The 7035-nt window shown below is 37.1% G+C and overlaps 1 pseudogene; it reads right to left on the bottom strand.

Annotated features, from left to right (window-relative positions):
• Positions 1-1801: 1801 nt before the first annotated feature.
• On the bottom strand, positions 1802-4020 carry LOC129627265 (olfactory receptor 5D13-like; annotated as a pseudogene).
• Between the last annotated feature and the right edge of the window lie 3015 nt (positions 4021-7035).

The following is a 7035-nucleotide window of genomic DNA, read 5'->3' as shown; positions in this document are numbered from 1 at the left end:
GGTTATTGTTACCATCTTTCTAAATTCCATATATATGCGTTAGTATACTGTATTGGTGTTTTTCTTTCTGGCTTACTTCACTCTGTATAATAGGCTCCAGTTTCATCCACCTCATTAGAACTGATTCAAATGTATTCTTTTTAATGGCTGAGTAATACTCCATTGTGTATATGTACCACAGCTTTCTTATCCATTCATCTGCTGATGGACATCTAGGTTGCTTCCATGTCCTGGCTATTATAAACAGTGCTGCGATGAACATTGGGGTACATGTGTCTCTTTCCCTTCTGGTTTCCTCAGTGTGTATGCCCAGCAGTGGGATTGCTGCCTCTAAGAATGTCATTGATGACTAGCTATACTTAGTATTTTTTCATGTGTTTATTTGTGTGTTCTGTTTTGTCAAATGTGTGCTCAGATAGTTCATCAAAACTTTAAGTAGGCTTTTTTCTCATATTGAGTATAAAGACTTCCTCTGTATGTTTTACATTGAAATCATTTATCAAATATGTTTTGCAAATACTTACTCACAATCTATGGCTTGTATTTTCAGTTTATTAATGGTGTTTATGCTTAAGAAACTTTTATCAAACATTTTTAATGGCAATGAAGCTCCTTTTATTGTTTTTTAAAGATCCATCCTTTTTATGTTCATTCAAAGAATTATCATCCTAACTTTTGAAAGATTTTTTCTGTTTTATGCTAAATATTTTTCAGTTTTCATTTTTATGTTTACATCTATGATTCATTCATCTATGATTCCTTGGAAAGAAAGCTATGACAATCCTAGACAGTGTATTAAAATGCAGAGGCATCACTTTGTTGACAAAGGTCCATATAGTCCAAGTTATGGTTTTTCCAATAGTCATGTATAGATGTGAGTGTTGGACCATAAAGAAGGCAGAGTGCTGAATTGTTGCTTTCAAATTGTGGTGCTGGAGAAAACTCTTGAGAGTCCGTTCAAACCAGGTCAATCCTACAGGAGATCAACCCTGAATTCTCATTGGAAGGACTGAGGCTGAAGCTGAAGCTCCAACACTTTGGCCACCAGTTGAGAAGAGTTGACTCATTGGAAAAGACCCTGATGCTGGGAAAGGTTGAGGGCAGGCAGAGAAGTGGGCAACAGAGAATGAGATAGTTGGATAGCTTCACTGACTTGATGGATATGAGTATGAGCAAACTGTGATATAGTGAAGGACAGATTGCTGTCATGTGTGCCTAAACACTTTAGTCTAAGACAATACTTGGTCATTGTATGATTTGAATAATTGTGTTGTTGATTGGTCACTCAATAAAATTGGTCATTTTATCGTTACTGTGTGTTTGATTGATTAGTTCTTGGAGTCTGTGTTGCCCTCCTGTCTTTAATTTTCCCAGACTAGTGTTTTGAAGAGGACATCATAAACAGTTTATGCCTTCTTTGCAGGAAGCTTGAACTTTCTCCTTAATCATTTTTCTTATGAGGTATATGCCAACTGTCCAAAGCAGGAAAAATAGCTTATTTCATCATATACCCATAAACTTTTAATACAATTGAATTCACTCAAAAATAATTTATAAATACTACAAAAAGCAGTCATTAAAAAAAATTTTGGTTTACATATGGTTTACAGCTATTTTACTAAACACTGAGGTATGCAAATATCAATAATCATCAATAAAATGCTATCCTGCCATAGATATACTAACTTAAAGCTTTATATTTATCAAAAGATTTGAATCATCAATTACACCACAAGAACTGAACAATCTGTAGCATAGGATATCAATTTTTTTCAGAAATAAAATAATGAATTTAAAAATATTATGTGGAGTGACAAAGTGGTTTTGTGAAAACTAATCTTGTGAATGTATTTTTTACTTCTTTGTTCCTCAAGCTGTAGATCAAGGGGTTCAGCATAGGAATCACTACTGTGTAAAACACAGAAGTCACTTTGACTGTGAGCCAAGAAGTTTTGGGGTTAGGAATGCAGTAAAGGAGAAGGATGGTTCCATGGAAGATGCTGATGGCTGTCAGATGGGAAGCACAGGTGGAGAAGGTTTTCCAGTGCCCACTTGCAGAAGGCATCCCCATAACAGTGATAAAAATGAATATATAGGACATCAGAATAATCACCAGGCTGCTCGCCTCATTGAACATGGCGATAACAGAACATAACATCTGACTGATATAGGGATCTGAGCAGGAGACAGAAACAATTACAGAGTGGTCACAGATAAAATTATGGTGCTAGACTTGCAATAGGATAATGCAAGAAGAAAATATGTGTGTCATGGAGCACACTACACCCCATGAGTAAGAACCAGCCACCAAGAGAGCACAGCGCTTCGGAGACATCGCAGTGGCATAGAGCAAGGGGTTTCAGACTGCCACAACGCGGTCATAGGCCATTGCTGCTAACATGAATGTTTCTGCTACACCAAACAGGCAAGCAAAACAAAAGTGCGCAATGCAACCAGAGAAAGAGATGGTTCTGTCCTCCACAATCAAATTCTCCAACAGTTTGGGTGTGATCCAACCAGTCCATTCTGAAGGAGATCAGCCCTGGGATTTCTTTGGAAGGAATGATGCTAAAGCTGAAACTCCAGTACTTTGGCCACCTCTTGTGAAGAGTTGACTCATTGGAAAAGACTGTGATGCTGGGAGGGATTGGGGGCAGGAGGAGAAGGGGACAACAGAGGATGAGATGGCTGGATGGCATCACCGACTCGATGGACGTGAGTCTGAGTGAACTCCAGGAGTTGGTTATGGACAGGGAGGCCTGGCATGCTGTGATTCATGGGGTCGCAAAGAGTCAGACATGAGTGAGTGACTGAACTGACTGACTGACTGACTGACAGTAGAAAAACAGAAATTGACAAAGGACAAGTGACTAAGGAAAAAGTACATGATCGTGTGGAGTTTTGAATTGACCTTGATGATTATGATCATACCTAAATTCCCCACCACTGGAGAAGGCAATGGCAACCCACTCCAGTACTCCTGCCTGGAAAATCCCATGGACGGAGGAGCCTGGTAGGCTGCAGTTCATGGGGTTGCTAAGAGTTGGACACGACTGAGCGACTTCACTTTCCCTTTTCACTTTCATGCACTGGAGAAGGAAATGGCAACCCACTCCAGTGTTCTTGCCTGGAGAATCCCAGGGACGGGGGAGCCTGGTGGGCTGCCGTCTACGGGGTTGCACAGAGTCGGACACGACTGAAATGACTTAGCAAATTCCCCACCACAGCGGCTGTGTAGATAGACAAGAAAACAAGGAAAAGTGGGACCCGGAGTTCTGGATATTCTGAAAAACCCAGGAGAATTAATGTGGGTATGATACTCTGATTTCCTTCTGTTAGCAGGATGATTCCTGTTGAACAAAGGACCAAACATTATTCCTGAAAAATAGAAATGAATACAGAAGAGAAACAGAGAAGGCAGAAGCTTCATATGTCTCTGGGGGAGCTGGTATATATTCTCCAGATATGGTCCTCAAACCAGCAGCAGCAGGGACGCCTAAGAATATGTTAGGGATGCAAATTCTCAAGCCCTGTCTCCAACTTCCTGAATCAAAAACTCTGGAAAGTAGCCCACAATTTGTGATTTATCCAGGCCTCCAGGTGATTTCTGATGCATGATAAATTATGAGAACCACTAAAATACAGACTATTCATGCTATCGTTTAAAATTTAGCCCTTAGTATTTTCAATATACAACTAAAATATAAATTTGGAACACAAAAGAAAGTGTAAATCTCAAAATTTTGAGATGCCAAAAAGCAGAGTACTTTGTTATGGTTCTAACAGTTACACTAAGGGTCAAGGAGATCACATGGTGTGTAAAAGGTGCCATATAAATCTCAGTATAATTTTTTCATATTCTAGTCATATTAAAGAATTGACTTTTAATTGACAAATTAAAAGTTTGTGAATTGGCATAAATCTTAAGTTGTAACTAGTTTATGCCTTTCATCTTGTGCTTAAATTAATTATAGAATCTTATTCATGAAATAATCATGTACCTTCCATCAAAACCTCCATTAAGGTTATACTGCCTCCTGGGATAATTTTTGGGTTTTTATATTGACATTTTGCTTAACATTGATTCATTCATTAATTTAATCTAATTAACTTATATTAATTATTTGTAAATGTGATTTTAGATCATCTATTTTAATATATAAGGCTTCCATAGTGGCTTAATGGTGAAGAATACACCTTCAATGTAGGAGACACAGGAGACACAGGTTCGATTCCTGGGTGGGGAAGATTCCCTGGAGAAGGAAATGGCAACCCACCCCAGTACTGCTGTGGGCCTCTCTGGTGGCTGAGTCAGTAAATAATCCACCTGCAATGCAGGAGACCTGAGTTCAATCCCTAGGTCGGGAAGATCCCCTGGAGAAGGAGATGGCAACCCACTCCAGTATGACTTAGCAGCTAAACATTTTTTATATACATCTAAAATTATAAGTGAGTGTTAGTTGCTTTCTCGTGTCTGACTCTTTGAAAAACCATGGACTGTAGCTCATCAGGTTTCTCTGTCCATGTGATTCTCCAGGTAAAAATACTGGAGTGGATTGCCATTGCCTTCTCCAGGGGATCTTCCCAACTCAGAGATCAAACCCCGGTTTACTGAAGACAGATTCTTTACTGTCTCAGCCACGAATATATAATTAAATATATAATATAAAGTATATATAATGTTATGAGAAACAAATGATATAATTTATATTTATAAATTATATATAATTATATATAATTAATTATTATATTTACCAACAATAATTTTATACAAAATGCATTCAAGATACAGTGAAAATTACAAATTTTCTCTACCAATGAGTAAACCTCTGTTATGAGGAGGCAAACTTGGAGAAGATGGGGAAGCAAGAGCTGCAATGCCTTAAAATGAATGGCCCTGAGATATAGACATAAAACTTCAGTAAAATTAGATGGATGGTCTGCTTCATCTTTGTTTTGTCCAGATCAAGTGTCAGGCTACAGTATATCCACTACAAACAACTCTAGACATAAATAATATGTCATCAGAATATTTTTTCCAATAGCAAGAGGGACTGGGCAGATACTTTGTAAATATCCATTATTATTCAGGCTATTTTAACAAATGGCTTTCCTTCAACATTTGAAAATATTAGCAACACCCTGGTATATTAGGAAGACTGGAACCACTGTTTTAGTTTACTGATGCAATACTCATATCAATAACCAAAGAGACTGAAAAATTGATTTGGTATTCAACGTTAGCAATTTCAAATGATTTTGCAGAAAATCAGTGGATTAATGGTAGGTTTGTATTCAAATTGGAACTGCTGCTGCTGCCAAGTCGATTCAGTCATGTCCAACTCTGTGCGACCCCATAGACGGCAGCCCACCAGGGGATTTTCCAGGCAAGAGTACTGGAGTGGGGTGTCATTGCCTTCTCCGCATATTGGAACTAGGTGTATGGAATTACAGAATTCTCTGCATCTTTGCAATTTCCCTGTTGCTCACTGCTGCCACTTTCAGTAATACAGATCTTAATTGTGAAAACCACTTCGTGCCCTATTAGTGCAAATTAAAATGTTTCTGATCATAGAAAGGGATCATCTATAGTTTGTGGAATAATCTGTACGAGTGGTAGCTCCATCTTTTCCACTTAATTTGCAAGATACAGAAAGAAACATGAACTGATATGAAACCAGATGTTCTTGATTAATTTACTAAGGATTTCTTTTTAGGATTAATGAACCTCCAGTATATTTCTTCTCAGTATTCAAACATTCTTTAAGATATTAAAAGACTTTTGGCTTGCAAAAATGGCAGTATATTTCAATGAGCATGCCAGTAAAATGTCATTTTATTTCCAGGAACATTAGAAATATTAACAAATACAAAGAAAAATTTAAAAGCTGAATTCACAGTCTAAATGCTGCCAAACCCTGGGGTCTTATATTTGCCCCCATGACCATGAATATATGAAGTACACAGAATTGTAATTGGAGTATTACTCAGTGGACCACAAACCATTTAATTAGGTGAAACACTGTCTCTTGTGTCATTTTAGTGGATGGATTTTCTGCTAAATCAATAAAGATAATTACACCACCACATCTATCCCATGAATTACTTTTTTGATATTGAACTTTTAAAATAATAGGTATTCATTGAATAAACATAAAATATAGACTTTGAAATATGGAAAAAATATAGAAATAATTGTTATTAACTGTATTTCAAATCCAGCATTCAAGTTTAGAGTAGAGAAATTTGGCCAGCTCTGCCTTAGGCTAAAGATAAAGATGGTCTTTGCCAGTGATGTAATGTGGATATCATTCACCCTGATACAATGTTCTGAGAAAAGCTTCACTTCTGTGATAAAACCATACTGAAAATCTACAATCCCAGTTTAATGTGAGAGAATCACTAGGTAAACCCATATCCAGAAACATTCTTCAGGATACCTCACCAATATTCCTTAGAATTGTCAAAGTCAAGAAAAAACAAGAAAGGAGTGAAAAACTGTTTCAGACCAGAGGATACTGAGGAGATGTGAAAACTAATCCAATTCTGCACCCGGATTACATCTCAGAAAGAAAAGAGTGTATTAGTGGGAAAAAACAAACCGGATGGAATCAAATTAAATTTAAATTTTAGTTGTCATAATGTACCTTTAATTCTCTCTTAAATTTTATTTTACTGTGGTAATAACACAATATGAGATCTACCCTCTTAAGATATTTTTAAGTGTATAATACAGTACTGTTGACTACACATAGAGTTTTGTACAGTACAGCTGTGTGTGTCTTGCTAAACTGAAACTTCTTGACCATTGACTTGTAAATTTCTGCTTCCCTCTCCACTAGCCTCTGGTAGCTATTATTCCACTCCTTGATTCCGATATATCACATAAATGGAATCCTGCAGTATTTGTCTTTCTATGGCTGACATTTTCATTTAGCATAATGTCCTCAAGTTTCATCCATGTAGTCACATATTACACAATTTTCTTATTTTTAAAGGTCAGGTTGTATTCTACTGTTCACATACGCACGGCAT

The sequence above is a fragment of the Bubalus kerabau genome, chromosome 14 (assembly GCF_029407905.1).
Source record: "Bubalus kerabau isolate K-KA32 ecotype Philippines breed swamp buffalo chromosome 14, PCC_UOA_SB_1v2, whole genome shotgun sequence".
Lineage (NCBI taxonomy): Eukaryota > Metazoa > Chordata > Mammalia > Artiodactyla > Bovidae > Bubalus > Bubalus kerabau.
Note: the sequence above shows the minus strand (reverse complement) of the source record. Positions and strands in the feature narration are given on the sequence as shown.